This window comes from Rattus norvegicus, chromosome 1, assembly GCF_021556685.1.
Source record: "Rattus norvegicus strain SHRSP/BbbUtx chromosome 1, alternate assembly SHRSP_T2T, whole genome shotgun sequence".
In the NCBI taxonomy this organism is placed as follows: domain Eukaryota; kingdom Metazoa; phylum Chordata; class Mammalia; order Rodentia; family Muridae; genus Rattus; species Rattus norvegicus.
The window spans coordinates 4,180,268-4,205,618 of NC_141534.1; the positions used below are offsets into that span (position 1 = coordinate 4,180,268).

The following is a 25,351-nucleotide window of genomic DNA, read 5'->3' on the forward strand; positions in this document are numbered from 1 at the left end:
AACTCTCAATGGACTGAGCCCTCCTACATCAGTCACTAACTAAGAAAATGCCATTAAATAAACAAGTCAAAGCAAACAAATGGAACAAAACAAACAAGATGAAAAGAAAGAAAATGCCGGGATAAGGTTTATCTGCAGCCAGATGTTCCCTAGAACCATTTTCTCAACTGATGCTCCCTTCTCTTAGATGACCGCAGCCTGTTTCAAGTCGACATAAAACTATCAGCGCAGTTACTGTTCCAATTGCTTTTCTGTTGCTGTGGAAAAACAAAGACCAAAAGCAACTTTGGGGAATAAAGGGTTTATTGCGGCTCAGGAACCTAGAGGCAAGATCTAAAGCACAGACCACTCAGGAATGCTGCTTACGGGTTTGCTCAGTCTGCTTTTTTATATGACCCAGGACCCCTGCCCAGAGGTGACATTCTCACAGTGGACTTCCTCTTCCCAACTCAATCATCTATCAAGAAATAGCCCACAAATATTCCCATGGGCCAGTCCAGTGAAGGCAAAACTTCTCAGTTAAGATTCCCTCATCTCAGGAGATACTTCATGATAATGTCGGCAAACAGTAATCAGCATAGTTAATTATGATGAACTGCTCACTTCCTTTGGCCTTCATAGCTGATTCATCTGGAGATATATTTGGGATGATTCAAAAAAAAACCCCACATCAACAGTGATACCAAATTATCACTTACCAAATAGTCAACTTCATCATCAAACTGCACACACACACGCACATGCACACATAATGGTAAGATTAGTTTTTTGAGCTCAATCAGTAGTGGGAGTGAAGGGCAAATTCCAGAGAGTCCCTCTACCCAACAGTAGCACTACTGTTACCCTAACATCACAACCCAGCAAATAGCCGCAGCCTTCATCACCACCATCACCACCATCACCACCACCACCATTATCACCTCCACCACCATCACCACCATCACCACTATCAGTACTATCACCATCACCATCACCACTACCACCACTACCAACAACAACAATAACAACACTATCACTACCATCACCACCATCACCTTAGTTCTGAGCCATGAACCGTGAAGCCAGAGACCCAGCAGCCACCTGCCATCCCCATGTCTACCTCAGCAGACCCAGACTGCAGTGACACAGGCTGCATCTCCCACAAGGCATAAGCATGTTCTTGGGAGAAATGTTTTCAGAAGAGGAAAATGGTTCCATGTTGGAACAGGAATGATACCACGGGAAGTGCGATCACACACCAGAGTACAGTAAAGAAAGATGGTTGGAGGAAGTACTTTTCCAGGGCAGGAGATAGGGAGTCTGATGCTAATGAAGGGGAAGGAGGGATAGAGGCAGCCAATGTCACAGGCTCTGGTGGAGATCCAGTTCCAGGTAATAAATATACAGCAGACCACAGCCATTATAGACCTGATCAACAGGGTAGGGATCCGCCCCCCCCAATGCAAGCAGAATAAATAGTGGGAGTTGGATGCTGGAGCGAATTAGGGAGGGATCAATGTTTTGAAGACCAGGCCAACAACACCCACCCCACTGTGGGCACAATGCTTCCCCACGGCACTCTTGGCATCCCTAGAGTTTCTGGCCCTCCTGGGTGGGAGAAGTGATGGATATAATCATGGCGGAGACAATGGGATTGACCAGTGAGACATCTTGTGGAGGAGTTTCAGACCTCAGCTGCCTTATCATCTCTACCATTATCAAGTTTAGTCTCCCAACAAGAATACGTGAACATTTCCCCAGTGGCTAAAAGGGTCCACCATTTCTTTTAAGTGTTGAGATTCAATCTTATATTTGTCTGAATGGCTAAAATAAAAAAAAAACACGAGTTATGGCTCCTTCTGGTGAGGATGTGGAGCAAGGGCAAGACTCTTCTATGGCTGATGGGAGTGCAAATGTATTCGGCCACTCTGGAAATCCATATGGCAGTTTCTCAGAAAATTGGGACTCTGTTTACCTCAAGATCCATGTATAGCACTCTTGTGCATACACCCAAAGAACACTATCCAAGCACAAAGGCACTTGCTCAACTATGTTCACTGGTGCTGTATTCATAATAACCAGAAACAACGTTGATGTCCCTCAACTGAAGAATGATAAAGGAAATGTGGTACATTTACACAACGGAGTATTACTCAGCTGTTTAAAGCTGACATCACTCGACACCATAAAGTTTGCAGGCAAACAGATGAAACTAGAAAAAAATCATCCTGGATGAGGCCAAAGGACCCAGAAGACAAGTGTGATATGTACTCACCTATAAGTGGATATTAGCCTTAAAGCAAAGGACAACAATCCACAGATCTAGAGAGGCTAAGTAACAAGGAGGGCTCTAGTGGAGACCTGAGAGGGGCCCACACCTAACATTGTCTAGATGGTCAGGAACCAGAGGCATTCCAGAGACCTAGGATAGAACCAAACAAAACTAGCTAGAAAAAAAATTAGGCAATGAAATGATTCCTTATGATACTCTGCTGTATTCAGAAACCAGAGCCTAGCATAAACTTCATCAGAAAGGCTTTCTCTAGCATATGCAGAGACCCACAGCCAAATATTAGGAGAGCTCAAGGAACACCTCAGAAGATGGGGAGGAAGAATTGTAGGAGCCAGGGAGGCCCAGGACATCATAAGACAGCAGCCCACAGAATGAACTAATCAGGCTCGTAAGGGCTCACAGAGAATGAACAGATAATCACAGAGCCAGTGTGGGTCTGACCCAGGTCCTCTGCGTATGTTATGGCTGTGTAGCTTGTAGTTCTTGTGGAACTCCTAAAAGTGGGAGTGAGGGCCTAACTCTGATTCTTTTTATTGCTTTGGGACCCTTTTCCTCCTACTGAGTTGCATCATCCAGCCTTGATATGAGGGTGCGCCTAGTCTTACTGCATCTTGTTGTGTCACCTTTGGTTGATATCCCTGGGAAGCCCACTCCTTTCTCGAGGGAATGGGAGGTGGGGTGGATCCGAGGGAGAGGGGATGGGAGGAGTGACTGAGAGGAGTGGAAGGAAGAGAAACTGTGGTCCAGATGTAATATATTAAAGAAGAGTTAAAAGAAGAATTAGAATTAGAATTATAAGGAGAAGAGGAAGAGAAAGAAGAGGAAGAATTATAAGAGAAGGAAGAAGGAGAAAAGGGGAAGAAGAGGAAGAAGAGGAGGGAGAGAAGGTGAAGAAGAGGAGGAAGAGGAGAAGGTGAAGAGGAAGAGGAGGAAGAGGAAGAGGAGAAGGTGAAGAGGAAGAGGAGGAAGAGGAGAAGGTGAAGAGAAAGAGGAGGAAGAGGAGGAGAAGGTGAGGAGGAGGAAGAAGAAGAGGAGGAGGTGAGGAGAAAGAGAAGGTGAGGAGAAAGAGGAGGAAGAGGAAGAGGTGGAGGAAGAGGAGGAAGAAGATGAGGAGGAAGAGGAGGAAGAAGAAGATGAGGAGGTGAAGAGGAGGAGGAGGAGGAAAAGGAGGAAGAAGAAGAGGAGGAGGTGAGGAGAAAGAGAAGGTGAGGAGAAAGAGGAGGAAGAGGAAGAGGAAGAGGAGGAGGAAGAGGAGGAGGAGGAGGAGGAGGAGATGAGTTTCCAGCAGTAAACTGAGGACTTTGGTGCTCTCATTTTTCACCATTGTGCCAGGCATCCAGGGGTAATTTTTTGTTTGTTTGTTTGTTTGTTTCCTAAAGATGTTTTCTTTTGGAAATGACAAACATGTTTTTAGAGAAAGCTCCAGTTTTCTCAAAACACTTTGAAGATTTTAAAATCTTTTCATATTCAGTCACACTGAGACTTTTAAGAATTTCAATCTTTTATTTGTAATAAAAGTTTACAACTTAAAAACAAACAAGAAATATCATTTAACTCCAACATCCTATCACTCCATTTCCCAAGACTTCCACTTGTCTAGCGCTATGCCCAGGGATGTGAAGACCTATGGTAAATAGTCCCACGTCACTGGTACTCCTTCAGTGATTCCTCCTCCAGGAGGTAGATGCTTTAGGAAATGCTTCAGGTTAATAATACTAAAACAGATTATGCTATTGAATGAGAAAAATTAGCAGGCTCATTTCATGCAATTTCACCAAACATGACCAGCCTACACCCCCTGTAAAGAAGGGTGCATTAAGACTTATGAGTTACATATTGGAGAAACCAAGTATGAACGTATACTGAGCAATATCATTTATGGTTAGATTATATTTTTAAAGTGTTGATCTTGCTGATGCAGTGAGCATCTCTACAACATGACTTAATTTCTTAGACTCCAGCAGCTTGACTCCAGATTCCAGTCAGGCCTTCGAGTTTTCTTCCTTCTTTATTTAAAAGCTCTTTATTTAAAAAAGAAAATAATAGATTAAGTAACAAGTACCCTGTGCTCGCCAACATTCTTGTTTGGGCTCAAAAGTAATACAATGGGCAATGTCTTCGAGGCCTGGCAGCATCCCTGTGAGGGCAGCAGCTGAGGTAGATCAGCTTGCTGAGGACACAGTAAAGCTCAAGCTCACATGGCAACACTGGAGGCTAAGATTGTGTCTGCCTGCAATGTCTGACTTCCATCATTTGGAAGTTCCAAATGGAGTTTCACTTTACACAAGTCGCTTGCCCAGAGAGGGAAGCTTGGGCAGGTAGGATGCCTTTGGAGCAGAAATGAACTGATCGAGGGAGAAGATTTCACAAAGAGTTCATCCATTTTCTTTCTTCCTCTGTCTTTCTGGATGAAACTTGTAGTACAGACACAAAAGTTAAAAATCCAGCTGATGTCCCATGTTTGGGCATGCGTGAACAGCCATTTTGTCTGTCTTTGGGAGGTGATATTATAGCCCATTCTATAATTTCTGTTCTGTTTTCATGCCTCACCCTCTGCTTATTGCCACTCAAGATTTTGGTCATAAGCTCCACGTTGGTGTCACCATTTCAGCCTGTGAGTCACTTGGTTGCAAGGTTCAGATTTCCTTGTTTTTTTTGGTGATTGGAGTAGCCAGACCCAGTACAGCTGTCTAGACCGTGCAGTGGGTACTTGCCATATCCATTGGGCATCTGCTGTATCAGGTTGGTGCTATCTTGGTGGTCAAATAATCCAGCTGTTTACTTAGTCAGAGGTTCATTAGCAAAAATTCTGTCAGCCTCTTTGGGGATTCATGCCTGGGCTTTGGTTGGACAATTTAAATCAGTCCTTTTTTTTTTTTTAATGTATGGAACTAAAAACATCCTTCCAGAATCTTCTTCCCAGTGATCTTTCCTCTGTCCTCTGAAAACACTTCACAGTGAAAACACTTGGTAAGCTCCAACACACCTCTCCCCCTCCTTCTCTCAGCTCTGGCTTTTCTAGTCATTCCTCATCCAATCTTCTCTTGGACAGTAGAGTGGGAATGTGACCCTAGGGTGCACATCCGCTGGTTTGGGTTGTCTGGTGTCCATTTTCCTCTGCTTCTGTTTATAGTCTTAAATGGGACTCTACCTCAGGTCTTTAGAAACTTCCAAAACAAGCGTGAACACGTGACCATTAAATGACTACCCCAGGCAGCCTTCTTGCTTTTCAAGTGAGAGAAGATTGGTTTTTGATATGATGCTTGAACATATTAAGCTCGCAATATATACACCCTGACGCTATCTTTGTATATGTGCCTATATTTGTGTGTGTGTGTGTGCGTGTATGTACACGAATGTTTGTGTGTGTGTAAATGTTTCTGCAGTATAGGTTACTGGGTATTAAACTCAGGACCCTTTAACAAGTTAAACACTCTACACTGAGGCACATTTCCAGTCCCATCAAGCTCTGAATGAAGTGTTTTGCACATGTGTGTCCTCTGTATATTTATAAGAGTGGCCTCTAAGGGTCCAGATACAGCAGTCTAAATAAGATCTGTCCTCAGGGCCATACGGTTCACCACTTGGAATCTCAGGGTAATCTGACCGCTCATTAATATCTATTGATTCTGGTAAGCCAGCCAGCTGCAAACCTATCATTCCTCTTCTTCAAATCACATTTCGCATATGGCTCCTGATCCATAAACCTCCCTCCAAAGAGACTTTGAGAAATACTTTTCTTAAAGGAGAAAAATACCACTAATACATTGCCAGCTTCCTCTAGAGAACCCGGGTTTTGTTTCTTCCATTTCAGTTCATACTGAACTGTTTCTGTCTTTCCTGACGTGGTCTGTCCCAGTGTCTGCAGTTCCCTGTATGGATGTTCCCCTGGTCCATGAAATGTCCAAGAACCAAATAAAAAAACCTGCAGGATAATAAGATAGAACATACCAAGCGACTGTTTAAGGGATTATGTTTTAAAAAACCTCATTCATCTTGAATATTGGTATTAAGAGAAAACATAAAAACAATAAAGCCCAGGAGCTATTGAGAGTGGAGAGAAGGGCAAATGGAGACTTTGGCCCTAACACAGAGTTCATCTTAGTCCTTTTACCAAGCCTGTGGGGTGAGGGTGTTGGTTTTTGTCACATTCACAGTGACAAAAACCTGTGGTAGACATAGGAGAACTATGGTCAGGAAATTACAGGGTAGTAAACAGAGTAGGTAAAAAATGGAGGGGTGGAAAGTAGAGGATACAGGCTGAGTGAGTGCATTTGCAGAGCCCCCAAGACAGAAACAGGAAATGAAATACACAAAACTTGTAGGGTCCCATGGAGCAGACAGGGTCACCCCTTCCTGGCCCCTTGACCCAGGTTCAGGGAGATTATGGTTTGGGTTCTGTTAGGTGTCCTCCAAGAGGAAGAGACTATTTGAATTTCATAACACAGGGAGGTAAGTGTGGTTCAGATGACCTGGGGCGTGTGCTACACGCAGGGCAGGCCTCCTTGCAACAAACTTTTGAGTGTCCTGTATCATGATCACACAATTTTATCAAACAGAATATCGACTTTTACTGCCATAATAACCATGAGACATGGTGTATCATTTCATTCTGCTTTGTTGTTTTTGTTGTTAGTGGAGAGAATGAAGGCTTAGAGTTATGAGGTAATTTGGGATACAGCCTGAAGGGAGTTCTTGTAGGGCTCATGTGGCTAAGGACCCCTGCGTTTAAAGCTGTGAGGATTTTATTTATCTCTTACCACAGACTAACAGGTCAAGTGTGTTTATCATTACCACCTGTTTGGAATGTCTATACTCTCTTTTTATAGGCCAAGACGCGAACTGCGTTTTATCACTTGCTGTTTTCTGCAACGAGGTCTTTAATGAGCGTTAACTTTTAGGGTCTTAATTGGAAGCAGAAAACAAGGCCCTTTAGAAGGACATATGCACCCCAATATGTTCTCCACAGGATATTTTCTTGCATGTGAAGAAAGACGTCTCATCCCAGGCACCCATCAAGATGGTGAGTGGAGTCTATGGAAACACACAGAACATCTGGCTGAAACATTTAGACTTCCTGCTCCGGCTTTCCCCTCTCTTCAGTGCCAAGGCATAACCTCTGATGACCAGTCAGGATCCTTGCATGTTAAGCCAAGCCGTCGGTCATACTGTCGATGTTTCTTGTGTACTATCATTTTTACTGTCAAAGGTGTCACAAGGCCAAAGAATAGAAATAATGAAAAAGAAGAAGGGGGAGGGTGGGAATCCATTTTAAATGAAAAGTTTCCAGAAAGTTTGCAACTCCACGGCATTCATAAGAGCTCTTAATGGATTCTATAACTGGATGGTGCTTTATTCCTTTAATAATTAATTAGACATGAAATGAATCTATTATTATGGGTAATTACTTAATGGACTCCATTAGAATAAAGTTGCTAAAAGGAGAACGCATTTAAACTAACTCGGATGATCTAACTTTTTCCCCCCTCTGGAAAGTTCTTCAGAAGCAGGCAAGGGCTCTTAAAGGCTTGCACTCACGGTAGCGCAGCACGCAGCATCTGAGGGCTTCCTCCTCCTTCCTCCCTCTGCTTCCTGCTCTCACTGCTCTGCTTCAGGACACTTGAAACCATGGCTAAAATTAGAGCAGATTCCGTGCTGGAGATCTCTGCCCATGAGCACTTCCAACTGCTTAGAGCTACCCGGGACAGGGAGCTGCAAAGGGCGGGCTCTTTCAGAGCTTCGGAGGGATGAGGCCAGGCTGTCCACTGTCTTGCAAAGCGGTTTAACATTCTCCATCATGCCATCCCCTGTGGCAAGTCAGGAAAGGAGCTCCAGACATAGCTCCATCTTTCTGATTTTAATGGGCTGCATCTACCCAAATGGCTAACAACCCAAGAGTGCGCTCGGGGCCCCTAACTCAGAATTTGGTGGCAGAGAAATCCCTATGTTCATTGTTCCCCTTGAATGCCTCATTCTTCGCTCGCTCATCCTGCTTAGATTTTTGGGCGACTTTGTGTGTATTGGAATGCATGTGACATGCAAAAACTTGTAGAACAAAGGGGGCCACAAGCTACGAGAACAAAGCAGCTAAGAATAAAACGATTGTGACGATTGTGACGCTTGGTGGCTAAAGAGAGAGAGGCATCTGCTTGATGAATATGAAAGAGGATCGCATTGAAGCTTTGGAAGCCCTGTGATTGACGAGAAAACTCGTGGATGTGAGAGAGGGCAGCCATCATACGCTCAAGCTATAGCAGCCATCACTGTCCCTGAGGGGAGAACGCAACTCTCATGTCTATTGACTCTGTCATATGGCCTTGTCTGAACCAACGGGAGCTCATTGGGTTTCCAAGAAAGAAACTCAGCTGCAAAGACACTTGGAAAGACTCTGCCTCGGAAGCATCACAGAACTAAGTCTGGTAAGGGAAATTCCAGAATCCCATTTGAAAGTGCCCTGGGAATGGAATTTCCATCTATCAGGGATAACTGGGACTCTCGTCTCCTGCTCTCTGCCTACCTTCTCTGATCTCTTGCCCCTTGCCTTTCTCAGCCTTCCCCTGCCTCAGAAACCCCCACAGTGAGCCTCAGATTACCAGAACTTCCTGATTCAATTCTTTCTCTGTGAAAATAGTGCAAATTTGAAGTTGGGAAGGTAGATTTGGATCTCAGGTGTATCCAAGCGGTACTGTGTATATCCATAGCTGCTCAGGCTGCCTTCAGAGTCTGTCCCTCAGTCAGCCAAGGACCATTTCTCAATGGCATTTGGCTCTATTCCTTCTAGAAACAGCCATCATGAAACAAAACATCATAGAATTTGTTACCATAGGTAAGGTAAAAATGGTAGCATTTAAATGACAAAAGTCATGAGGTAAAAAATGGAGGCTGACATCCTAACTCAATGACTGTTTCTTGAACTCTTTCAGGGACACCCTTGCTGGCCCCAGCAGATTTCTTTAGTCACAGAGGGAGATCCCATAATCCATTTCTTCTATCCTTGACTCTAAAGCCACGTGCCTGAAGCTGCCAAGTTCTGCTGCTTTCTGTGGCTTGAACATGGCCCCCTCATTCAATTACATCTTCACCAGCTTTCTGTTTTTGATGGTTTCCTTCACTTGCTAAGCTTGGCTGTCCTAGAACTCACTCTGTAGACCAGGCTGACCTTGAACTGTAAAATCCACCTGCTTCTGCCTCCCCAGTCCTGGGATTAAAGGTGTGTAACACCACCCCCCCATTCCTAAACTTTTCTTTAATTCCTTTTTATAAATTGGGAGCTTAGCTGGGTGGGGTCTTGCTCTGAAATCACGACTCCCTTTATTCCACTGAGCATCAAGGGTTGTTTTTTTTTTAAATCTGTTTCTACTTCCTGGTGTTTCTTTTCTCCTTCAATGGCACATTTTGTATTCTCCTTGCATAGCTTGCTCCTTTTTATTATGGGTCTTCATAAGAGTGAACACTAGGGCTGGAGAGATGGCTCAGCGGTTAAGAGCACTGACTGCTGCTCTTCCAGAGGTCCTGAGTTCAATTCCCAGCAACCAAATAACAACCGTCTATAATGGGATCTGATGCTCTCTTCTGGTGTGTCTGAAGATAGCTACTGTGTATTCATAATAAATAAGTAAATAAATAAATAAATAAACAAATCTTTAAAAAAAAAGTGAACACTGATAACCAGATAACCAGTTGATATTAGGCTGTTTTAAGATTTTCTCTGCCAATGTAATTTATCCAAACCCACCAATTTAGCCTCAGGCATATTTTTGGACAAGGGTGTAAAGAAGCCACATTTTCAATAAAAGACCACAAGGACAGTCTCTAGGTCACTTACTAAAACTCTTCTCTTCCGAAACCTCTTGAGCCAGGTCCCACAGTTCAAATCATCCTTTGCACAATTATCTTCCATGTTCCTACTCGGATGATCCATTAATCTCTGCTTAAAGTGTCCAGCTGCTTTCCTATTCCAAATCCACATGATTCCAAACAAAAGCATGGTCAGCAACCCCACTCCTGGTCCCAACATCTGTCTTAGATAGGGTTTTAATGCTGTGAAGTGACACCATGACCAAGGCAATTCTTATAAAGGAAAGCATTCAATTGGGGCTGGTTTCTAGTACAGAGGTTTTAGTCCATTATCATCATGGCGGGAAACATGGTGGCCATCAGGCAGACATGGGGTTAGAGGAGCTGAGAATTCTATATCCAGATCAACAGGCAGCAGAAAATAACTGAAGTATACTTCCTCCAATAAGGCCACACCTTCTCTAATAAGGCCATACCTTCTTCAACAAGGCCATACCTCCTAATAGGTCCACTCACTATGAAAATATGGGGGCCATTTTTATTCAAACCACTACACTGGGCATGGTAGTCCTAGCACTCAGGAGACAGAGCCCAGCAGATCTCCATGAGCTTGAAGCCAGTTTGATCTATATAAAGAATTTCAGGTTATCAAGATCTATATAAGTCTCTGTCTTGATTGATAAACAAGCAACAAATAAATAAGAAAAATCATACATAACAAAATAAATACTCTTAGTCTTAGGAAATTCATCCATCCAAGTCTTGAAAGCCTTCAAGGGTGAGTCCCCTCCAACTGCTCCCACTGGAAGGGAGAGTGGGCGAAAACTCCATAAAGGGAAGCCTTTGGAGAAAGGTCTCAGTGAGGAAGAGAGGGGAGTACATCTGAGGAGGCAAAGGAGAAGCAGCCAACCCAGGGAGGAAGGTGACATTGAATGGAAAGGCTAGGCTAGATATGCTTTCTGCCTTTTTGCTACTTTTCCTTTTGTACCCCGTCATTTGCTTTCTTCTCTCCTATTTCCTTTTATGTTTTGTAAATCTGGCTATTCAATGAGTGCCCTGAGTTTCAGGCCAGAAATCGACTCCAAACCAATGGAGCCAAATCTTCTTTGTCTTAGTCTCTTGGCCCTTGCAAGTCCTGGGAGATGTAGACGTGCCAGGGATGAGGACATGGGACATGGTAGCACTTAATGTGGCTTTCTGTAGGATTCCAGACCTTGGTGTGTCCAGGGTGCTGACTCTGTGTGGCCATTTTGGGGAAAAGGCAGTGCAGATATAAACCCGAGTTCTTTATGACCTCTGACGAGATAAACCAGTGGCCCCATTGTAGTCCAGCTGTGATAAACAGCTGTCTTCTGTAACAAGCAGAGAGGGCCACAGTGGTCCAACCTGGACCAGGTGTGGGGCACTGCTGCATCATCGTAGCCCAAAGGAGACTTTTAGAAGAGACGTGCTACTTTTTCCCTACCTTTTCCTCCTCCTATTCCTCCTTCCCATATTCCTCCTTTTCTTCATCTCCCTCTTCCTTCTCTTCCTTTTCCTCCTCCTATTCTTCCTCCTCCTTATTTCCCTTCCTTATTTCCCCTCCTTTTTCCTCCTCCTCCTTTTCCTCCTCCTTCTCCTTCTCCTCCTCCTCCTCCTCCTCCTCCTCCTCCTCCTCCTCCTCCTCCTCCTCCTCCTCCTTGGTTAACAATGCAATGTGGAGATCCAAATGTTTTTCTGTGCACATGAAGACCAATTCTTGGAATTGTTTGGCTAAAGAGCAAAGGCTGCCACGACTTCCACTCTTGACAATTTCACACACGTTGATTGTGTTTCAATTGCATTTGGCTCTTCTCTCCCTCTTACAGCTTTTGTAGAAAAGGAAATTTTGTAGAAAGACAGAAAACTCATCATTTAAAGGGGTGGGGTAACAGTGTCTAACCTGTGTCATGAAGGTTAATTTTACAGTATTTGGTATAAACAGCCACCGAATAACCCAAATAGTGTAACCAAATGACACAGAGTCTTAAACTAGAGTGGCGGGTAGGATACTCCTGGAGAATCATTCCTTGTGATTCACTGTACGCCCCTCCCCTTATCTCATATTCATGAAGCAGAGCTCTGCATCCTGCTGGGACCAGTCATCCTGCTTAGTGGGAAGCTGCCCCAACCCAGGACACGGACACATACACACACACACACACACACACACACACACACAAACACACACACTTCTATCTCTTCAGATGTTTGGATACTTCAAAATACCCTTTTGTTCTCCTATTAGAGAAAACAAAGAGGTTGGTTATTCTGAGACTATCTTACCCAATGAATGTCTTACAGGAGAACAGCAAGGCAGTGCTACTGCAGAACCAAATCTTCGGTCATAGGACAGTATTTTGTAGAGAGAAAAAAATTTAAGAAATAGAAAGAAATTAATCTTTTCTTTGGAACAAATCTCTCTCTCTCCCTCTCTCTCTCCCTCTCTCTCTCTCTCTCTCTCTCTCTCTCTCTCTCTCTCTCTCTCTCTCTCTCTTCCTCCCTCCATCCCCCCGTCCCCCTAATCTTCCCTGCTTTCCCATCCCTTTCTTGGCTGAACTTTTCAAGTTGGGAGGAAGTATTGAGTAAGCTTCTGATGTAAAAACTGGCAAAGCTAAAGGCCTTACAGAATAAGAAAGTCTATCAAATGCTGTCTGGCAAATGAAAAGTACGAATGTCAGCTCAGGTGGGGGTCTACGAAGCAGGTTTTTGTGTCATCATACGATGGCGAGTTTTCTCAGGACAGAGCCTCCTGAAGATGTTATTGCTGGCTCACAGACTCCTGTTCTTAAAATTACAACCTTTGCATCCCCAAGTCATTAAAACCCACTTGCCTTCAATGCCCCAGTATCCAACCCCCTGAGGAAGCTAGCTGGTTCTTGCAGTATGAGCAGAGAAGAAAGTGGCTAGCAAGCTAGGACATTGGCATTTAAATTAGAACTTCTTGCACACATCACTCGCACACATAGAAATTATTAATGGTGACTGGGGGGTGTTGGGCACGTGACAGGACCATCAGGTTCTTAACAGACAAAGCCTTTTGAAATATTCCAGCACTCGCCGTTTTCTTAATACTGTCTCTTTAGCACGATTCCAGGATTGCTGCAGGATTTGTTGGAAACTCAGATCCTCCAGACCCTACACTCAGATGTGGAGGATTTTTTACTTGTTTGGTCTTCCAGACAAGCCAGGCAAGGCACTCCTCGGTGGGACACAGGGCTTAGTGGCCCTGTGGCCTGATGACTAAGGCAGTGAAATAAGCCTTAGTCACAACAAATCCCATAGTGTCAGACACTTTGGCCAGATGGATTGCTCAAGCTTTTGGATGCATTCTCAAGTACACATACTTAATCACTGCAGGCCCAGTTCATGGAAAAATGACCTGGTACTTGTGTGGGTGTCACTTCCTGTTCCTTCCTTTGGGCAATCAATCCCAACATCGGAGCCTATAGTCAATATTGTCCTGACTTCCTCTTTAGGAGCTTAGCAATATTTACATATTAGAAACAGGTTGCATGCAGATAAAATGATGCTATTTCCAAATATCTCAGATTTTTTTAAAATTGGGCCTGGTTTCAAGTAGGCTGTACCATTGCCCTTTAAAGTACATTCTGTACTCAGAACATCAGGTTCCAGATTTTTACTTTCAAAGTCAGTTAAGGCATTTCTTTTACTTCATTTATTTAAAAATGCAACTTGCCTGACCAAGAAAGACAAGTGTATCAAAAAGTAAATTAAGCCTTGTCAAAACCCATTTAAACCAAATAGTCTATTCACTTACATTAACAAATCAACAAGAAATTAAAACTTTTCCTTCAATCAATATTTGCCACACACAGGGAACTCAATGAGCCAGAGTGCTAGCATGACATGGGGCGCTCTTCAAGGATCTCAGTTTAGTCGAAAACGCAAAGCTGCTATTCTTGACTGATTGCCAACAAGGCCCATGGGTAAGGAATCAAGTGCAATTAGTACAACAGGACAGGTTGTTACTGTCACAGAGGTTTAGGGAGAAGGAAGCAAACGAAGAATGAGACAAGTAAGTCTTAGAGAAGGGTGGAAGATACAGACTTCTGAAGTCCTGTTGGATTTAAAACAGAGGAAGAGTTTCCATGTAAGGAAAATATTAAAACAATGAGAATATGGTAGAGCTGTATGCCAAGACCAGACCAACACAGATGGAGGTTTAGCCTGACTGCACGGAGGTTTGGATTGGTGAGAAATGATAGCAAAATACACCATGTTAGGAAATGAAAGGTCTTGAGACCAGTGAGAGTCAGGGTTGAAGGGGTGATGCACCAGAAAACACCGAGATGTTTTTGTTGAACTTTAGATCTCAGTATGCTTCAACGGGGTAAGAAATCAGGTCTTATGTTAAGACAAAAAACCAAATGGAAGCCTTAGACTGGCTTGCTATGAGCAAATTGGAAAAGGGGAGAGACGTCACTTCTCAACTGCCATTGAGAAAGACCAGAGTGGGGATGTAAGGATTAAAGGACATGGATGGGTCATAGGTTATAGATCATAGGTCCCTAAGCCCAGAAGCCATGCCCGTTATGACCTGAGAATGAATGAATGTTGCGTGGAATTGAGAAAATGTGGATGTTATTATCAGAGAGGAGACACTAGAAGCTATTCTACTTAGAAACGTTTGAATCTTAGATAAAACAGGAAATCTAAACGACAGTATCTCTCAGGTGATCAGTAGGAAACCCAGGTGACAGACCATAAAGAATAACTGTCTAAAAACCTGTGACCCTGACCCCATGACCCTGGCTGAGCTCTCTGAGGAAGACAGTCCGTAAAGAGAGCAGATGTATAGGATAGAGCTTTATTAATGATAACCATTAAATCCAAAAATGGCTAGATCCACATAGGAGGTGGGCTTGGGGACCGAGAGATGTTAGAACAACAGAACTGTGCATAAAGTCCTGCCAGACATCACCAAATGGCTTTAAGAGTTTAGACAATGAAAGAGCTGTTTTTTAAAGATGCACTGGTTATGGTTAAACATGAAAAAATAATCTTCACAGTTAATGAATCTGTTCAGCCTCAGCCTGAAGCACTCTGAAATCAGCACGGTGTGCGTCAAACTTAACACCTTCTGTTGTTTCCAAGATAATATGTCACAACTGAGAAGGTTTTGCATAGGACCCTGCATAGCACAACCAACGTGCCAAGTTACGGCTATCATCTGTCCAGTTCTTAGATGAGAAAAACAAAGGCTACAGATTGTCCCAGATCAAATAGACAGCAAACAGCAGAAATAAGGCTCTAAGTCACCTCTGATGCCAAAGGCTGTGTTCTGTTCGCTATGTGGTGAAAGGTCTTGTTCAAATAGCAATACAGAAAAAGAGGGACTCTCCCAAACACCCCTATGAACCACTTCCTGCTGCGCTAGATTCCCAGAGGGGTGCCAATGGGCAGCAGGCTACCAGCTCCTCTCCCCTTTCCATATCTTTTGTGTACACACATCCATGTGTACCACAAAAGACTTGTCGAGGGTAACCGCCGATTCATGGTCGATTGCGGTTACACACGTGTGGGACACATGAGGGATAATGATGCTGTGATATGTTCATACAGGTTGCTAGTCACAAACTCTCAGCTCTGCTCTTCATTCAGGACAAAGCAAGTCCTCACAGGAACAGCCCACCATCTCTAAGTTTCACCACCGTGCATGGCACTGGAGATGTTTTGGTCGTGGTTAAACTGTGGCCCAAATCGTGTATTTAGCCAAATAAAGGAAGTAAAGTTAATGGAAGACAATGTATAGTAAAGGCCTTTGAAGACTGGGCGGATCCTAGTAGCCCTGCTCAGTGGGGGCCGCCATCACAAGTATTTCAGTTTTCCAAGATGGAGTGAAGAGTGTGATTTTTTTTTATAAGAAAGCATTTGGTTTTCTTTTTGCCATCGGACAGCTAATTCTATCTTATGAAAGCACTGTGTAAACTAAGCACAAGGCACATCTGTAGGCCAGATTGGATTTGAATGATGTGTTACTTTATTAACATCATTAAGTTTATTAAGTCCAAAAAGTAATGAGAACAAGAAGAGAGGCCAAGTAGAAAGGAAGTCTGACCAAAGCCACAAATACCACAGTTCTCTGGAGAGGCCCAACTTTCCCCAGATATAGATACATTAACTAGTGCACACATCATGATTTAAAAAGTCCAAGGGTGACCCACAAACAGCTTCTACGACCCTACATGTTCATAAAGAGAAGCGTCAACAGCCCGAGTTTAGATTGTGGGCTTTATTTCCTTTTCCATTAATTAATTCATTTATTAACTTTACATCCCAGTCCCCCCCTCTCACACAGGTCCTCCCATATAACCTCCTCCTCTTCTCCTCTGAGAAGGGGGAGGCCCCCATAGATATCACCCCACTCTAGCACATCAAGTCACTGCAAGACCAGAAGTATCCTCTCTTTTGAGGCTAGACAAGGTAGCCCATTTAGATGAACAGGGTCCACAGGAAGACTACAGATTCAGGGACAGGCCCTGCTCCAGTTGTTTGGGGACCTGTATGAAGACCAAGCAGCACATCTACTACATATGTGTGGAGGGGATAAGTCGAGCCCCGCCTTGCTTTTTGACTGGTGGCTCAGTTTCTGGGAGCTACCAAGGTATGGACCTTATTTTAGAATAAAATTGACTTTCAACCAAAAGTCATCAAAAAAGATAAGGAAGGACACTTCATATTCATCAAAGGAAAAATCCACCAAGATGAACTCTCAATCCTAAATATCTATGCCCCAAATACAAGGGTGCGTACATTCATAAAAGAAACCTTACTAAAGCTCAAATCGCACATTGCACCTCACACAATAATAGTAGGAGATTTCAACACCCCACTCTCATCAATGGACAGATCATGGAAACAGAAATTAAACAGAGACACAGAGAAACTAACAGAAGTTATGAACCAATTGGATTTAACAGATATTTATAGAACATTCCATCCTAAAACAAAAGGATGTACCTTCTTCTCAGCACATCATGGTACTTTCTCCAAAATTCACCACATAATCGGCCACAAAACAGGCCTCAACAGATACAGGAAGATTGAAATAATCCCATGCGTCCTATCAGATCACCACAGACTAAGGCTGGTCTTCAATAACAACAATAAGGAAAGAATGCCCACATATACGTGGAAATTGAACAGTGCTCTAATCAATGACAACTTGGTCAAGGAAGAAAAAAAAAGAAAGAAATTAAAGACTCCGTAGAATTTAATGAAAATGAAGGTACAACATACCCAGACTTATGGGACACAATGAAAGCAGTGCTAAGAGGAAAACTCATAGCTCTGAGTGCCTTATTTTCAAAAGGATTTTGGGGAATGGAGAGATAGCCCAGTGGTTAAGAGCATTTGATGCTCTTGCAGAGGACCCAGGTTCTTAGCACCCAAGCGGGATGTCCTAAAATTCCACTTCTAGGGGAGCTGATACCCTCTTCCTGTTTTCATGGGCACCTACATGTACATGCTTCAGTACATGTACCAGTGTCCAAGCATACATATAAAATAAATAAATTTTTGAAACAAAATAGATTATACTAACTTGTTTCCGTATGAGTCGTAGTTCTGTCATTCCTGAGAGATTAAAAGGGCCCTGAATTTTTTAAAGTCATATCAAAACTGAGGCAAAATAATCTTGAAAAAAATAAGAAAGAATCATCTTTATCACTAATAAGGAGAGGGATTGAAGGGACGATGCCATGACATGGTGAAAAACCCACACGGGTTTGGATTTTAGCTCTGTCGTTAATAACTTTCTGACCTTTGAAAAGTATGACCCATATGCAATTCAAGTTTGCTTCCTATTTAATAGGGATTAATAGCAATTTTCATTATAAAATATTTAGTTTGAGTTGGTGATATGGCTCAGGGAGTGAACACTTTTGCCACCAGGCCTGACACATTGATTTGGATCCCTGGAACCCACATGGAGGAGAGAAACTAACTCCAGCAAATTGTCCTCTGTCCTCTGCACTTATGTATATGTATATGTACACGTATATATGTGTATGTGCATATATATATGTGTGTGTGTACACTCACACACTCACATCCCCCAAGCTAATAAATAAATATGTGTCTAAAACATATACAATAATATACTGTAGTTTATAAATATGATCATTAAACAAATATGTAGTTTGAAAATGTTATTATAATTAGAGTGGCAATGAAGAGGTACAGATCTAGGGATGGGTAGGACAGCATAGACACCAGACAAATGCATAAAACAGAGGCCATTTGTACCCTGAAAACAATTGATCTCTACTGGCTCTATGTAGATTCACAGAACACACTTGCTCACTTCCTGATATAAAGGACATTCTAACAATGTGAGCCCTGGAAAGACAGTTACTTTCCAACAAAGCAAGTTATACAAAATCAGTTTCAGAACTAGAACATGGTAAGTGATTTCTTTAAACAAGCATATCCTTATTTTAGTAAATGAAATCATTGCTGTGGCATTGGGAAAGCTTGGCTTAACGGGTAGGACATATCAGGCACATACATCGGCAGCACACTCTTTTCAGGGACAAAGTCCAAGACATGGCAACTCCTATTGCAGTGAGAGAAACCTGAGGTAAGACTGGGAAAGTGAACAAGAGATCACAGTAGAGATGGTACTATCTGGCCACCTTTATATGATTCTGTGTTAAATCTGTGTATGTATATCACTTTGTAGATAGAAGGAGTCATTGCTGGTGTCTGAAAGTGTCATACATGCATATGATGTAGTTCAGGCTAATCCCCCTGTACCAATTTCACCCTATCTCACACTACTTTTTCCTTCCAACTTCACGGGTTCTTTTTTAAGCCCACCAAGCCCACTTACTGCTGCTTAGATATGCACGGGTGAGAACTATCTACTGAAGCCTGGGTGGTCCATCAGGGACAACATCGCTGAAGAATATTGACTGTCCCTCTCCCAGCAACAATCAACCACCAACAGTTCCTCATTTAGTAACAGGAATTCATGAACTCCTTCCCCAACCATGCTCAGATTTTGGCCTGGTAGCCAGACATTGATGACATATGTATCAAGGATTCTTTTTACCTAATTAACTTATTTTAAAAGATTTTGAGGGAAACATCTGCCCTGGTTATTATTGAACAAATGGGACTTGACTTACCTTCCTACCACAAACCAGAAAGCTGAACAAAATATGAGCAAGTAGTTTCGAGAGAGTGGATTACAACAGGCCACACAGGACTCTGACCCCTATGAAGACAAAGACAAAGAAGGGTACTCTAGGCTCAAGCCACAGAGAAGTAGGGACCAGTGACCAGCCAGCTTTCTACAAGTCAGACTTGGAGGAAGTCAGCCAGACTCTTATCTGTGATAACTAATGCAGGAAGGGAGATCTCAAGTAGCACACAGCACCATCACTTTCCTCAAACAGATAAAGGCCAACATTTGCATTGACTGAGTACTGAAGGTAGGGGAAATGGATAGAGAGATAGTTTCGGAAAACCTCATAAAGATCAAACAGTATTAAATGCAAATGATTTACACATTAGGGTTCAATGACAGAGGTCATCAGATTTGGGGTATAGATCATTTGCTTAGCATGCTGGAGGCCCTGATTTTTGTGATCAGAACTGAAAAAAATTTTTTTGACATTGGTTAAATGAAAGACTAAAGATTGATGTTCTTGAGCTTCTGAATGAAAATGAAGTGCAAATAGTTGATAACATTATTTGGATTGTGAAATTGCTGCTCTCAGGTATTTTCTGTAGTAGAGAATCATTACTTTCTTTTCTCTTTGAGCATTTATTCTTAGAAATTTTCATTCATGTATGCATTATATCTTTATTATACCACCCCCAATCCCTCTCTCCAACTAAATTTCTCCTAAGACCCCCCAACATATCTGCTAGTATATAGTATATAGTAGATACTTCCTAGTATCATTCCTTTAGTTCATATCTTTCTCTTTCTCTCTCTCTCTCTCTCTCTCTCCCTCCCTCTCTCCTTCCCTCCCCCTCCCTCTAAATCCACAGAGAAAAATTAAATCTGTCTGTATGTGTAATGAGTGTGGGGCCACCCAGTGGGAAATGGAGCTCCTTGCTAGCTAGATTTCACAGTACTGGACAGTGTTAATGAAGACCACCGAGGGAGAATATCAACAGTGTCATCTTGCACTAGACCCTGCCTGTTACGATATCATGTACCAGGAAGCTGTGCCCACTGTGCAATAGAGGCAAAACTGTTCATGGGGTAACCAAGTGCTCTATCTATTGTATTTGAAGTACGTTCCACAAGAGTAAACTCATGCTTGGCACCATAAACATAACCAATGCTCAAGGCTGGAGAAGACACAGGCCCAAGGAGAACCTATTTATGTTTTGCTAAGGGGTTTGTTGTCAAACCGCATTCTAAATATTTTTGTTTATAGCTATTGATTTGTGCTGTTCTCAATCTTGGGTGAAAAAGCATCTTATTGCAGAGGGCAGTGATTATGATAGAGACTCATAACTATTCAAAGTGTCAAGAATAAGTAACTGTGGGTTCTCAGCCATAATGAGACATCTATATCTACCTTCCCCTGCAAGGCTCAAGGACCGTTACAGAAGAACATGTGGAAAGAGTAAAAGCTGCAGGGTGGGAGAAATACCATGAAATGGCAACCTTTAGACATGACATGGCTGTTGTACACGTGGACCTACAACATCTGTGGTCATTTGCACAAGAACTGCACAGGTTCAAGCCAGTTAAGAATCCCCCAATGGAAGGTGGAGGGGCTGCAGAGGTCCCATGCCTAACTGATGAGTTATTGACAGATGATAGTTAATGGAGAATGGATGGTCACTTTTCTTTGGGGGTGGCTACTTCTATTAACTTAGAAACAGCCCTTTGAATTTTTGTTGATAGTTATGGAGATAAATGAAAACCAGCCAGATAGGAGCAAACAAGGACAGAGTGTGGCACAAGGGAGGGAAGCAAGCATGGCATCACCTGTACCTGCATGAGACATCATTTGTTCTATGCAAGAAAACAACGTTGACCGGATCTTTTTATGTTGAAAGAGAGTACTGATCTCCCCGATCCTCGGGCTTCTCAGAGCTCACAAGCAAGTCTGCCGCCCTTGTCAGCATTTGGGCAGAAATTCAGGTAGAGAAGTAGACAGTGGTATTGAAGGGAACAACGCTTCAGGTGGGATCAGAAGCAAGCGGTAGCAGGCAGCTGTGGCTGAGGGAAGCCAATGGGGAGGGCTAGGACCGTCCTCCACGAGCACATGCCTGGCTCTCTCTGGTTAGGCTTAAATTGGAAGTGGCAGTAAAAATTCGGTTAAACATTGGTTAGCAGTCAAACCCAGGCCACTTTAGTTTGGCTGTTACCCAAATCGTTGTTTGTTTTCCTGCATTAGTTATCACAGATCACCGTCTGGCTGACCTCCTCCAAGTCCGATTTGTAGAAAGCTGGCTGGTCACTGGCCCCTACTTCACTGTGGCTTGAGCCTAGTCCTCATGCATGCTAAGCCATGGCTCTACCACTGAGCTGTATCCTGCCAGGGTCTTATGTCTGTAATGTAGTAGAATCCTCAAGCATCAGGACTCTTGCTCCCAGAGTGTTCTATTGCTTTTAGTCTTCATAAGACAGAGTCCTGGAAATCCCCTATTCTGTGTCAGTCTAAACTTGTCCTCTACGAGGCATGCTGGTGACCCTGGAATCAACCTTTCTCACCCATTGGCGTTTCCTCATCTACTTCCTACAGTGGCTCTATTTACATCTACTTAACATGTCTTCCTTCCTCTTGCGTGCCCTTCTAGTTGTTTTGCAGCATTGGCCTCTAGAGATGAGTAAGGTATTAGTTACTTAGTCATTGGTCTGATGCAAATACCAGACAGAAGGAAGGAAGAGGTTATTTCGGCTTACAGTTTGACAGGACAGTCCATCATGGCTGAAGAAACTTGGGGCACCTGGTCACAATGCAGCACTAGTCAGGAAACAGAGAGTCATGACTGTGGTGTTCGACTTGTTCTCTCCCTCTAATTCTTCCATGAAATGCTTCCATGTACTTTTCTCCACTCCGCACCCTATGCACTGAACAGCACTGCCCACGTCTACAGTGGGTCTCCCTCTCTCACTCTGCCTAACCTAGAACCCCCCTCAGAGATGTGTGTGCGGACTGTTCCCATGAGGATTTGAAATCCTGCCAAGCTGACAATATAAATCCTCACAAGAAGAGTGTGGACTGGGGGCAGGAGTGGGGTTTGTCCACCCCAGCATCTTGCAAAGAAGAATTTGGTGGGAAGTCTCAATTAGGAAACATTAATTTTTTTCTTCCACAAAACCTCATCCTCCAAACGTCTTGGCATTTGATGCTGCCCTTTCACCTCGAATGCTGCTGTCCAGGTGCTCCGTTCAGCACACACGGTCTTTTGTATTTTTCTCCTCAGCTACTCCAGGGTCTACAACCTCCCACCCTTTATTTGAGCAGAGGTGACTCTAATCTCTCTCCTTTCTTTACTTTGAGACAGTTTTAAAGTCTTCCTTTTGCTGCTTAAGTATTGTTTTCTTTTATGCCGAGTATGCATTTTTGTTCCTTAAGACAGCAAACATTTTACCTAAACGTGGCTCTTATTTGAGCACATCAACATAGTCAACATTTCGTAGTACATCAGATATTGAGGGTACAAGAATCCAACAATTCTGAAAAAGGACAGCTGTGTCCAAAAGCATCGATTACAGTCACCGAGTTTTAGGTGTTAACTGCAACTGAGACAAGGACTGGCTTTAATGCAGTCAAGTTCAGAGCCCTTCATACCTGTGAATGATCCCGAAGTGTGACAGTGTTGCCATAAACAGACGCCGAATTTCCTGTTTAACCCCTGGATTCTGAAAAGATTTTAATATTAACTCGGGAATTTCTTCTGGCAATAAAATTCATTACCACCGTGATTTAACGTTTCCTTTTTCAGAATAGGACTTATTTGAATATGTTAGTAGTTCATTTAAAATAATGGTAGAACTGGGTAGGCATAACACAGGACACAACAACACAAAGATGAGGAGTCTGGGAGGTGCTAGCAAATCAATATTTGAGCTTTTACCCCAAATCCTAGCTATATTATTTTTCATCCCAGGATGTAGTTTCAAGGTTCAAAACCTATCCCTGGGGAGCACTATGATTTGGAGCTTGCTAAGATCTCTTCTATAAATAGTCCAGCAAAGGAAAGAAAACGAGCCATCAGCACTTGCCCTGACAAGGGATTTATCAAGCAGCCAGCATTAAACTCCAGTCCTCATGGCTGTCAGGTTATAAAGTAGTGGAGTCATCATTCAAGTGGATTTAAGTCTCCATTGTGTATAAAGACCTCTCAGGGCTAACAAGTTAAGATGGATAACACACACAAAGTCTCTTAGCCTTTGGGGGTGCTTGACACAGCAAAATACAAACATGAGAAAGATAGCTTCCCTCCTGGTCTGGCTAAGCTGAACCAAGAGTGGTGACGAGGCTGTAGGGAGCTAGATGCTGTCTGTACTTATAAAGAGTGGGGTTTGTTTCCCTGCCAATTCCCTTCTTTTTTTTTTTAACTGTGGTGACCATGTACAGGTTGATTTAACTCCTTTCAATCTCAGTGAATTGTTGGGATATGAAAATGAGACAGGATCTATGGTACGCTATTAGCATAGCGTATGAAATGTATTCAGAAGGTGCTAGCTGAATTTGCTGATATTAATGGCCAGAGTTAATACCAGCAGCATGGTCTCATCGGAGCTAGGCACTTAGATTAACTCCTGTGTAGTGCGGAGAGTCAGCCGCCTCAGCCTCGGATATCCCACGTCATCATCGGGTGACTTTGAGATGAAGACCTGAGATTTAGGAATGGTTAAATTTGGGGGAGATCTCAAGAAACAAAGAGAATCCAGACTTGGCTCTGAAATCTAGACTTCCTTCCACGGAGTTTCTCATCTCAACTACGGGACGTAGAAATGATGTGAGTAGTGCTTTGATCTGAATATGACCCCATTGGCTCATATATTTGATTTTTTAGTCATCAGGGAGTGGCAGTATTTGAAAAGGATTGGAGACCTCACCGCCTGATCAGGTGGGCACTCCTGAGGCTGCAGAGCGGAGGAGACCACCAACACTGCCCACCCCTGCCCACATCCCTGGCCCAAGAGGCAACTGTATAAGGCCTCTGGGTTCCCGTAGGGGAGGGCCCGGGAGCGGCAGGACCCCTGCGCCTGAGACACCGCCGGAACCTGAAGGAAACAGACCAGATAAACAGTTCTCTGCACCCAAATCCTGTGGGAGGGAGAGCTGAACCTTCAGAGAGGCAGACACGCCTGGGAAACCAGAAGAGACTGCACTCTGTGCACATCCAGACGCCAGAGGAAAACACCAAACGTCATCTGGAACCCTGGTGCACGGAGGCTCCCGGAAAGAGCGGCGCAGATCTTCCCGGTTGCTGCCACAGCGGAGAGGACTTAGGCAGTACCCCATGAGCAAACTTGAGCCTTGGAACCACAGGTAGGACCAACTTTTCCCCTGCAAGAAACCTGCCTGGTGAACTCAAGACATAGGCCCACAGGAAGAGCTGAAGACCTGTAGAGAGGAAAAACTACACGCCCGAAAGCAGAACACTCTGTCCCCATAACTGGCTGAAAGAAAACAGGTCTACAGCACTCCTGACACACAGGCTTATAGGACAGTCTAGCCACGGTCAGAAATAGCAGAACAAAGTAACACTAGAGATAATCTGATGGCGAGAGGCAAGCGCAGGAACCCAAGCAACAGAAACCAAGACTACATGGCATCATCAGAGCCCAATTCTCCCACCAAAGCAAACACGGAATATCCAAACACACCAGAAAAGCAAGATCTAGTTTCAAAATCATATTTGATCATGATGCTGGAGGACTTCAAGAAAGACATAAAGAACTCCCTTAGAGAACAAGTAGAAGCCTACAGAGAGGAATCGCAAAAATCCCTGAAAGAATTCCAGGAAAACACAATCAAACAGTTGAAGGAATTAAAAATGGAAATAGAAGCAATCAAGAAAGAACACATGGAAACAACCTTGGACATAGAAAATCAAAAGAAAAGACAAGGAGCTGTAGATACAAGCTTCACCAACAGAATACAAGAGATGGAAGAGAGAATCTCAGGAGCAGAAGATTCCATAGAAATCATTGACTCAACTGTCAAAGATAATGTAAAGCAGAAAAAGCTACTGGTCCAAAACATACAGGAAATCCAGGACTCAATGAGAAGATCAAACCTAAGGATA

At 43.3% G+C, this 25,351-nt stretch overlaps 1 long non-coding RNA gene across 1 annotated transcript in view; it reads right to left on the reverse strand.

Annotated features, from left to right (window-relative positions):
• LOC148006822 (uncharacterized) overlaps positions 1-25,351 on the reverse strand; it is an 88,565-nt gene that overhangs the window by 29,950 nt on the left and 33,264 nt on the right. The window lies entirely within an intron of this gene.